Here is an 11,824-nt window from a genome sequence, read left to right as displayed (position 1 = left end):
AATATAGTAGTTGGCATTGACATCCATATCTAACTGAGTCAGCATAGTTTTTGGTGAGTTTCTGACACCTTAGTTTACTGCTAAATTCGACTTCGTAGATGATTGTCATACCTCCTGGGGGATTGGTATGGAATTTTTTAAGTATGTCACATAGCTCAAGATAAGTGTTGAAACACTACTAGAAAACTAGGCTTTTGAGACACAACAAAATGTGTCTTAAATTATAAATTTAGTGTTTCAAAATGTTTTTGAGACGGTGATGAGACAGTAATGTAGTCGTCCCTAATACAAGCGTCTCAAAAAAATATTGAGACAGTTGTACTGTCTCAAATACTATTTAAGACGGTGATGAGACAGTTATTTAATTGTCCCAAAAGTATTTAAGACAGTTATTGTTTTGTCTCAAATGTTGTGTCTTATCCTGTGAAAAAAACTAAAGACACTAAATTGAGATGGTAATGTGTTGTCTCAAATAGAAGTGAAGACAGTAAATTACTGTCCCTAATATTTTAACTTGTTAAATGCAACAATTATGATAAAAATTAATAATCTTTAAAGAACATTTATTATACAAATTAATCTAGATTAAATCTAATAAATTGTCATTTCAAAACAAAAGGAAAAATTCTCTTTTTATAAATTAAAAATGATATCCACAATATAAAATTCTATAATCATTATTTGAAGTACATCCAACATTCATCCAAAAAAAAAACAATTGTTCCCATGAAAGTTACATAAAAGAAAGTCTAAAGAACAACTCCTCGTGATCTAGAGATAACTTCTATAATCCTTCTTCACCAGAATCATGAACATAAAAAAAAATTCTTATTAGAGGTAAAGATGATTTATAATATATAATGTTAAAAAAAAAATCAATAAATAGAACATTTCAATAAGAAATCTCTTCATCTAACACATAATCCTCTTTCTTGCAACTATATATATATACAACATAAACAACCCCAAGTTAAACAAACCTCTTCATCTCGTAATAAGAAATGATGATTTATGTGTTTGTCAATATCTTTGTGCCTTTCAAGTTGTTGCACCTGTAAAATAAATTTATCTATAGCTTAAAAATATGTACACTACTACATCACCAAAATTGTTAATAAAATAAAAAAAAATTCTTATGAAAACAACTACCAATGTACCTGTTAGTTTTACAATCCTTGTTCATGTGAAATAATATTATCTGCAACCTAAATAAAAAATAATGTATGTATCACAAAACTTTCAAAATTCATTATAAAAGTCAGTTATTTAAATAAAGTAAAGATACCTTTTGATTTCTAAATTCACCGGATTCCATACCAAGATGAGTCAATGGGGATTCATGATTCTCTAACTTTGATTGAAGTGCATCTATTTGAGATTTCATTTGGTTTAGGAAAGGAGTCACTACTTTCATACACTCTGCTACAGCTTTCTCCGTAGCCATTTTTATTAACTCATTTGAATGTTCATTGGATAACAAAGGGTGAGTACGCATATCAGAAGGACTATGACCTAAACCCATAGTGCGAACATAACCATGACTTTGATTTCCCATGAAACTATTGAAAATCTTCTGTCTCAACTCAGGTGTTTGATCCTCAATAGGTACCGCTGATAACTTTTCTTGCATTTGACCCTAGATGTTTATTAACATCAATAAATATAGATCCTTCACAAGTAAACAAAATGATAATGTCTAAAATAATATAAGAATTATAAATGAATGTGTTTACTATTAAATTTGCAGCCTCGGCATCAGCTGGAACTCCATTTTTAGAACGAGCCTCAATGTATGTTGTTAAGGGATCAGTTGACTTTCCATCAGCTGCCAACTATATAAAAATGACAAATCTTTATAAATTTGTTACCAAAAAAATATAGTATATTATAATTATACATGCTTTTATTTTGAAGTTAGGCATCGAAGTCCTTCCGGTCCTATGTATTGGCCCCGCAAGTTCTCTATTGAGTGCATTTTTCTTTGAAATTTCCTTAAAAACAAAAAAAATAGAGATTTTTTGAATAGGTTATAATGACAATAATTAAAAAACATAAACAATGTTATTTGAGATAAGAAATTACTTGAAATTTGTCTGTACTCGATGAGAATCCTCCATTGCTCAGGTTCAACACGATTAGGAACATTGGTTAACAATTGGTCATACGTCTTTCCATTAAAATAATCAGTTTTAATTCTATTCTTCCACTTTCTCCATTTGTCGCCAATAGATTTAAGACATACAGACTTATGTGCTAGAGGGGCATTGCTGTTCTCCTATATAATTTATAGGAGATATATGAACAGTTAAAAAATATTTAGAAACAATTATTATAACTAGGTTAGAAACATTGCTTTGTCATATTGTTCATATGATATGATTAATAATAGAGCAAAAATGGAGAACTTACTTGAACTTCATTCCAGATATAATCTGTAACATGTGTGGGCATGTCAGATCATTCCACATATGTTAAGGGAACTTGGACACCATTACGAGCAATTCGACCAAGCAATGATGAATACTTCCCTGCATTCGGTCCAATAGCCTGGAATGATTCATTGAAATCAACTATTAACTTTTCACCCGCATGTAAATCCCCTTGAGCAGGGCCTCTTCCTCTCTTTTTAGTAACTTCATTGTTAGTTTCTCCTATAAATTCAACAAACGTAAAAGACTTGTAAATTACAATAAGTAAAAAAGAACCAACAAAGAGAGGTGATAAAGAATATGAGAAATTTAAAAAATAATTGAACACTTTAGAAATCTATATAAACTAACCTGAATTTGGCAAGGTTAAACTAGGTTGTAAATTAGGTGGATCAATTGATTGTGAATTTTGTTGTTCATCAATGAGCTCCAAAGTTTGAGCTTGCAATGTTGATACTTGTTGAACTTGTGATTGATGCTTGGATCTTGTTTGTGGACGATGAACTTGGACGTAACATATTATTTGGTCTTTGTTGTTGTGGTTTCTCTAGTACACGTGTGGGAGGATGCACTTGAGATAAATTACCCTGAGCAGGGCCTCTTCCTTGTTTTTTAGTCACTCCATTATTAGTTTCTCCTAGAAATTCAACAAATGTAAAAGACTTATAAATTACAATAAGTAAAAAAGAACCAACAAAGAGAGGTGACAAATAATACAAGAAATTTAAAAAATAATTGAAAACTTCGGAAATCAATATAAACTAACCTGAATTTGGCAAGGTTAATTCAGGTTGTGAATTAGGTGGATCAATTGATTGCGAGTTTTGTAGTTCATCAATGAGCTCCAAAGTTTGAGCTTGCAATGTTGATGCTTGTTGAACTTGTGATTGATGCTTGGATCTTGTTTGTGGATGATGAACTATTGGACGTAATATGTTATTTGGCCTTTGTTGTTGCGGCTTCTCTATTACACGTGTAGAAGGATGCACTTGAGATATATTACCTTTTACCACATTTGTTTGATCACCATTTAATTTTTCCAACATGGTTGTCCCTTTCTTTTTTTGTCTAGCCATGATGACCTATAATGAAAAAAATCAACATATCAATCCAAAGGCCAAAAAAGATCAATTACACATTTGAAGCTAAACTTGGAAAAGAAAACATTGATGACCACTTATTAAATTATAAATAAATCAGATTAATACTCAAAAATTGATTATGCATCAAGCATAAATGAAGAATAAAAATGAAATAGAAATATACAATTAAAAAGCAAGTCTCTACTCAATAATAAATAAAAATGTATATTAAAGATTAACAATACAATAAACAATCCTAATATGTTTCATCATTCTCTGCAACTTCTTCGTCTTGTCCAAGATCAATGGCTCCATCAACAACTAAATCTTCCCTCACCCAAGCATTATCCTCATCCCTAATAGGAATATTATCATCCAAAGTTTGAGAAGAATATGAATCTGCTTGATCCAAAGAAGAGTAAACATCATAATTATCTCTGCGACTCATTTTCAGAACAACATGCCATTTGGGTTCCACTGGATCATTGCTATAGAATACTTGCTTTGCTTGATTAGCAAATATGAATGGTTCATTCGCCATCTGATTATCTCTATACATTAGATGATCAAAATTCACCAAGGTAAATTTGAAATCATCTTCCATTTTCCCTCTTTGATTATCAACCCAATCACAATTGAACATAACAAACTTCATCCTATTACTATAGTGTACTTGAATAATATTTTTCAATACTCCATAGTAAATAACTTCTCCAGCAATTGGATTCCTATCTTTCCTACTAGCATAGCTAGTAGTTTTTGCCCTAAGCATTACTCCACTATTTTGAGTTGTTCTACTAGTTTCGAAAGCCTTTGTACGAAAATGAAATCCATTAATCATATAAGCCTTGAAACTTCTCCCTCGAGGATTAGGGCTCATTGCTAATGCTTTGATTACTTCTGAAAAGTTAGAATTTCTTGCATTTAGCTGCTCTTCAACCTACAATACATGAGTATGCACATATAAGTTTCAGAGAAGTTTGTTGAATGAAATCATGAATTTATTTCTAAATATAAAACCAAAATAAAAACTTACATGAGTTTTGAACCATGTATGAAATGTATCATTATGCACACTTTGAAGTTGATGGTACCTGTAACGTGGAAACTTCACATAAAGTTCTGTCATATGCATACTGTTCATTTAGTAGATTTTGTTTCAGTATAATATGTTCTCCTATAAAAGGGGCACAATATTAAACTAACCATGTATTGTAAATATTCATTTACTTACTCAATAAATGGTTGCACAACATCAGTGTCCATTAAGACATAACGATGGCATTGTGTCCATGTAACTCTATCAAGAGTTATTGTCACGCCCCGGAGGAGTCTCTGTCCGAAGAAATTTCGGCAGCACCTCCCCTGTACGGCGGACAATCTGAAACTTTCTATATACACAATATACATCAGCCACAGGCGGCTGGAATATATACACACAACCACGCAGTTATATATATATCATCAGCCCACTCGGCTGGAACAAAACCAAAACACAAAGACTGCTAGCCGGCTAGGCTTACACAACCAATAACAAATACAAAATACCACATATCAACATCAACACTCCAAAAATAAAACCGGAGTACAGAGCTAAACAAACTGATACATAAACAAACAAAACATACGTGAAACTGATAAGTCTTCTGATGTGACGTGGGGACCAGCAGACAGGATATTCCAAGCGACACCAAAACCAACCTGGTACCTGAAAAAGATAGTATCAACGGGGGTGAGTTCAACAACTCAGCGAATACCAATGGACATGAGTAGTCTAACAGCAACAAACATGGAATACAGCTTCCTAATCATATATAGGGAATACGCAAAACTGAAAGGTAACTGAGGAAGCTGTACTCACCAGGAACTCCTATCCAGACAAAAGGGTCGTCAAACCGAAAGTGTCAATAATCCTGTATGCAGGTCAAAAGTATGTATCCAACCAAAATGCAGCAACCAAATGCAACAAACACAATCGTAAGAATATAAATACATCAATGCATATGATGCTAATGATGCGTACTGGTCACCCCTGACGCCAGTCAGTCGTCTCACACACAAATGGCGAGATCGAGTGGGTAGGGCTGTGACAACCGTGCACTCTGTCGTCACTGCTCCTGATGAGTGACCGAGTGGACGGGATGCTGTCGGAGTACTCCTGTCCTGTGACCCCAAATCATAAATGGGGGAGCTCAATGCTCTCATCTCCCGGTACACGATGACGGGGAGGAAATCTCTGCCGAGTTACCCGACCAACGGAGCCAAACAGAGTCCACCATCTGCCGGCTACCACGCTGCTACACTAAATGCCAACGGAGCCAAACAGCATAACCGCCACCCTCAGACCAACGGAGCCAAACAGCAGAACCGCCACACACCTGTCTGATATACCACTAACCCATGAGTGGTGGTGTGTGCAGTACATGTAACTGGCGATGTGCTCAACCATAGTGGAGCCGACAATCGCACAGCATCCAATCATGATGCATGGCACTAAGCATAGCAAAACTGATCAACATATCCATATCCATATATATAAAATGAGTACTATAAAATCGACGGTCACATACCAAGATCTAGAGTACACAGGTCAGATAGAATATCAACAACCTATGTCCTGAACATAATAAGTATGGAATATCCTGATCAACATAGAAAAATCCATATATACATAATATGGGTACCACAGTATCAGTAGGTCAAATCCACGGATCTAGGATATACAGGTCCTCTATGATAGAACAACCTAGATCCTAAACATATCCCCCTTCCATAGCATATGTACCATCAATATGCACAGATCAAAGAATCAAAGTCTAGGTACACGAATTATATATGATATACAAATAGAGATATACAAGCCAGGTATGACATAAAAACCTAGTTATCATAAAATCTAGATACACATGCCAGAAATAAAATCCAGTACCTAGTCCTAACCTCAGTAAAGCATGGTATGTCACTTACTCTAGGAACTAAAGTACTCATGGCAATAATCACGAGGTATAAACATGGATACCTAGCAAGCAACTAAACAGAACATGCTATGGATATCAAACTAACATACCAAAGACAAACATGATTATTGCTTGTAGCTATAAAATACAATGCATATCCAAATGACAATATCATAAAAGATAAGTCAAGAGGTACTCGCCTCCAATCGAAAAGTCCAATCCGGTCCAAATACGACGTCGAGATATTCGTCTCGCGTCAAAGTCCTGTGTCCAATAAATAAATATTTTATTTAACTACACTCAAATGCATAACCAAATAAAAATCCTTGAGGCTCAATTAGGGTAAAACCCTAATAAATCTAACCATCTAGTAATCCAATTTATCCATAATTCGATACATAACCATACCTCAAGCTCAGCCAAAACGTGTACTGCCTGAAGGAGGTCCTGTCGAATCCAAGGTGCTGCTGGATCAAAGAGCAACCCACAACACAAAATCTTGCTGAAATCTTTCCTCACCGATATCAACCGAATCAAGCAAGAAGTCACTAATCAAGCAACCACCTTCTAGTCTCTGCCAAACAGCCCAAGCACACCTCACTGATCAAAAAATAAAATCCCTCTGGAACCAGTCGGTGGAAATCATAGATCAAACAACAACCTAACTCACCTTGCTGTCACCTTCACCGTGATCAAACCATCCAAACCTAACCAATATAGGTGTGTCGATCTGCCGTGAAAAGAGACCTTCCTGCCACAGTGTCGGATCAAGGCAGAATCAACAATTCCAGACACCAACAAACCCTATAAAGATCAGCTACCCAATCATAGACAGTGTTAGGGTATAGGCTAGAGAGGATCAAGTGAAAACAACTCAAGAACCTACCCTTGTCATCAACACATGTTTCCGATCCCTGGCGATCTAAAGCATGGTGACTGCGGCTAGGGCACAGAAGGTGGCCGTTGTGCTGCCAAACCATTGCAAAGAGGCTAGGGCATGATCTCCGCGATAGAAGGGCTTCGCATCTCCGACGATAGCCGACGACGTCGTTGATCAAAGAAGAACCGGATATCAGCAGATGGAAGAGGCGTTCGGCTTTGGGCAGAGAAGGCGTCGGGAAGGAAGAAGTCGGCTAGGTCACTCGAGATGGAGGAAGAGGAGAAGGAAATAATTGTCGATGGTGGCTCAAAAGTCTCGCCGACGGCAAAACTCTAGGGCTCAGCACAAGAAGGGGAAGAGAAGGAAGGGTTGCAAAAACCCTCAGCCACAGCTTTTATACCGCAGGAGGAGAACCGGCGGGGAAAGGCGGCGGCGACGCGTCGGTGGGCAGCGTCGGCACCTTAGGGCACGGGTCGGTTGAGGAAAGGGGGTGCGGCATGCGGGGGGAAAAGGAAACGGCGATGGGAAGAGAGGAAAAGGAGAAAAAGAAAGAAAATAAAAAAGGAAAATTAAAAACAAAATTTCAACTTTTCCTCGTTAAAATAGGGTAGCCTAAACAGGCTTTCCTGGCCCCATTTTTATCCCCGTAAACTGGTCCATATGGTCTCCGAAAAATTTCCATAAAATTTCTAAAAATTCCAGAAAATTCCCTTATTAATATTCGCCATTTTCCCCGTATTTTACATTCTCCCCCACTAATAAAAATTTGGTCCTCCAAATTTCCTTATCTACCATCAGCAAATACTAACAACAGGCAAAGAGTATAGATACTGAACGATAAATTTAACCACATACCTCATGTGAACATATGGGGGTATCTAGCTCGAATAGTATCCTCGAGCTCCCAAGTAGCCTCCTCGTCCATATGATGCTGTCATCCGACTTTAACCAGCCGGATAGTCTTGTTCCGCAACTGATGCTCTTTCCGGTCTAGAATCTGTACCGGAACCCCTCATAAGTGACGTCAGGTTGAACTGGAACTGAGATATCAGTCAGCGCATGTGTCGGGTTGGGTATATACCTCCTCAACATAGACACAAGGAATACGTCATGCACGCCTGCCAAGGACGGCGATAGTACTAACCCGTAAGCTACTGCTCCAATCCTTCCCGAGATCTGGAAAAGGTCCAATGTGTCGTGGAGCCAGCTCACCGATAAGGCCGAAACTCTTCACCCCTTTCGTGGGTGCAACTCGCAGTAAAATATGGTCACTTGCAGAGAACTCTAAGAGTCTGCATCTCCGATTTGCATAACTCTTCTGGCGGTCCTGCGCCTTTCACCTCCTCCGTCTGATATTACAGACCAAGTCTGCTTCATGCCGAGCTCTATAAGGTCCCAACAATTAGGCCTCCCCAACCTCATCCCAGAGGGTGGGTGTCCGACAAGGCCTACCATACAACGCTTCAAATGGTGCCATCTGGATAGCCAAATGCAAACCGTTGTTGTAGGCGAATTATACCAATGGCAAATGGTCCTCCCAACTGCCTCAAAAATCCAATACACGTGACCTCAACAAATCCTCTAGAGTCTGTATGGTCCGCTCTGACTGTCCATCTGTCTACGGATGGAAAGCTATACTAAAACAGAACTGAATGCCCAAGGCCTGCTGCAGACTCTGCTAGAATCGAGACGTAAACCGAGGGTCTCTATCCGAAATGATAGTCAAAGGGACACCATATAATATGATGATCTCCCGGTAATACAGATCTGCCAATCGATCCAGGGAATTCCGACTTCCGAATCGCCAAGAAGTGCGCCGATTTGGTTAATCAATCAACGATTACCCCAAATCGTGTCATAGCCTCATCGTCTCCTCGGCAAACTCACCACAAAATCCATGGTAATCTGTTCCATTCCCACTTAGGAATAGGAATCTGCTGAAATAATCCAGCAGGTATCTAGTGCTCTGCCTTCACCTGCTGACAGACAAGACATCCAGCTACAAATTCCGCGATGTCTTTCTTCATACTGTTCCATCATTAGGAACGCCTCAATCTTGGTACATACGGGTACTACCTGGGTGGATAGCAAATCATGAGCGATGAGCCTCCGGAAGTAACTTCTATAAGACCGGATGAGACTGAAATACGCAAAACCTGTCTCGAAAGTGTATAACACCCTTCTCGTCTCGTGTGAACTCGGTCTGCTGCCCAGAAGCTATCTAGCTGCAAATAAACTGCAAATACTGATCAGCAGCCTAGGGCTCTCGGATCCTCGTCCTGATCGACAACTAAGCAGCCATGGTAACAAGAATACCCTGCTCTGTCTGTAGCCACAACTCGGTGGCAAGCCAAAGTCACTCTAGACTTCCGGCTAAGTGCGTCGACAACCACATTAGCTTTTCCTGGGTGATAGCTAATGGTACAATCAAAATCTTTTAGGAACACCATCCATCTTCCCTGTCGGAGATTAGATTCCTTTCAAAGTGAACAAATATTTGAGACTCTTATGGTCCGTGAGAATCTCAAATTTAACACTGTATAGATAAGGCTGCCAAATCTTCAAGGCACAAAATAATGACGGCCAGCCACAAGTCATATACTGGGTAGTTCTACTCATGCTCCTACAACTGTCGAGAAGCATAGGAGACTATTCTATCGTGCTGCATCAGAACAGTGCTCAAACCCTGAATAGGTGCGTCGGTGTAGAGGACATATCTGTCCTCTCCAGAAAGGTAACCCAAAACCGGAGCCGACACTAGTCTCCGCCTCAGCTCCTAAAAGTTGGTCTCGTAGTCCTCGAACCACGTAAACTTCACGCATTTCCTAGTCAAGCGTGTCATTGGCATATCAATGCATGGAAAAACCCCCCAACGAATCGTCTGTCATATCGATCCAACCAAGGAAGTTGCGAGTCTCCTGTATAGACTACAACTACTCCCAACGATAACAACCTCTATCTCCTGTGGAACCACGGTATACTCCAACTGGTGACCGTGTGTCTCAAACATCTCACAGAAGACAACCAAAATACGCACTACTGATCTTCACATATAGACGTTTCCGTCGAAACATCTCTAGAACTATACGAAGATGGTGTACGTGGCCCACCTCGGATCAGAAATAGATCACCACATCGTCAACAAAGACAATGAAAACCAATCCAAACATCCTAATGATACCCAAATCATCGAGTCCATGAAAACATCTAGGGCATCGCAAGAACTAATGGTAAAACCAAGACGCATAATGTCCGTATCACAGACATTCCTAACCATAAGATCCTCAACAATAAACAGATCTAATCACCAACGATATATAATCACGAAAGAATAGAACCTCCAGTGTGAGAGCAATGATCTATCACACGAAATACCACATAGTGGGAGCAACGCTCTACCACAAGAAATCCTCCATATGTGGGAGCAACGCTCCACCACAAATAATCCAAAATATGTATCCACAATAAATATGGGAGCAATGCTCCGCTACAAACAATCCGCAATATGTAGGAGCAACGCTCCACTACAAAACAATCCCTAAATATGTGGGAATCCAGAATATGTGGAAGCTACGCTCTACCACAAACGATCCATAACATGTGGGAGCTACGCTCTACCACAACAATACATAAGGGCCCAAAGCACCTAACTATCTAGCTAGAGATTGTACGAGATCTCTCTACCACAGATCACTGTAGGTAGCCTAGGGTATAACCACCCAATAAGTAAATCAAATCCATAGTCAACTCTATCATCCTCCTAGTGGGTCGGTCACCCACTAATGGGAGAATTAGTTGACAGCGTAAAACAACCAATATCATAATGTAGACATTTAACATTCTACATTTAACATAGGTAGAATCATCATGATGCTACCAACCATACATCTGACACACGTGCACACACAACATATGTATGATCGACATAATCCTCCAATTAGTACACACCAAAAATACTCATAACAAAGGTATAAACCATCGTGATATCTCCAACAATACATACCGTACACGTGTGCTTAAATCAACGTAGGTATAATCGACAATATACCTCCAATAATACTCACCCCATATATACATACACCTTGAGTATGATCAACATAATACTTCCAACAGATCAAGATAGACACGAGTGCACTCACTAATCATATATAATCAACAAAATACCTCAAATACTACACCAAACACAAGTGCACATATCACGTCACAGATTTAAATCGATAAGATACATCCAGTATATAAATCAGACACGTACAGCTAACTACATAGCTATAATCCACAAGAAACCTACAATAACCATATCTAAATGTGAATACTCACACTATCGGCAAATGAACTATCCATCATAGAACTCCTTCAACTCATAACAATCATATGTACACTTCATAGTTATGCATAATCAGCACATTTAATCCAATCTACCACACAAACCCTATGTCATCTTCTAAGTTATCCAATTAGGTACATGCAGTCCAAAAT

General features: G+C 38.5%; 2 long non-coding RNA genes across 6 annotated transcripts; both read right to left on the bottom strand.

Moving 5' to 3' along the window:
- Window positions 1–993: 993 nt before the first annotated feature.
- On the bottom strand, window positions 994–5,204 carry LOC122053784. Of its 4 annotated transcripts, XR_006132359.1 has the most exons (11): window positions 5,140–5,204; window positions 4,548–4,605; window positions 3,433–4,451; window positions 3,196–3,348; window positions 2,781–3,066; window positions 2,410–2,651; window positions 2,083–2,275; window positions 1,734–1,991; window positions 1,286–1,636; window positions 1,158–1,205; window positions 994–1,052 (listed from the first exon to the last, which is right to left on the bottom strand). It is a non-coding gene; the product is annotated as an uncharacterized LOC122053784 (long non-coding RNA). The 4 variants fall into 4 exon arrangements; XR_006132358.1 differs by having other exon boundaries at window positions 3,196–4,451; XR_006132361.1 differs by lacking the exon at window positions 4,548–4,605 and having other exon boundaries at window positions 3,196–3,511; window positions 5,140–5,198.
- A 1,469-nt stretch (window positions 5,205–6,673) lies between these two features.
- Window positions 6,674–7,448, bottom strand: LOC122053783. Of its 2 annotated transcripts, none has more exons than XR_006132357.1 (4): window positions 7,355–7,448; window positions 7,139–7,285; window positions 6,877–7,042; window positions 6,674–6,732 (listed from the first exon to the last, which is right to left on the bottom strand). It is a non-coding gene; the product is annotated as an uncharacterized LOC122053783 (long non-coding RNA). The 2 variants fall into 2 exon arrangements; XR_006132356.1 differs by having other exon boundaries at window positions 7,139–7,272; window positions 7,355–7,442.
- Window positions 7,449–11,824: the final 4,376 nt, after the last annotated feature.

This window comes from Zingiber officinale, chromosome 3A (assembly GCF_018446385.1).
Source record: "Zingiber officinale cultivar Zhangliang chromosome 3A, Zo_v1.1, whole genome shotgun sequence".
NCBI lineage: Eukaryota > Viridiplantae > Streptophyta > Magnoliopsida > Zingiberales > Zingiberaceae > Zingiber > Zingiber officinale.
The sequence above is the reverse complement of the archived record's forward strand: the minus strand, read 5'-3'. Positions and strand labels throughout refer to the sequence as shown.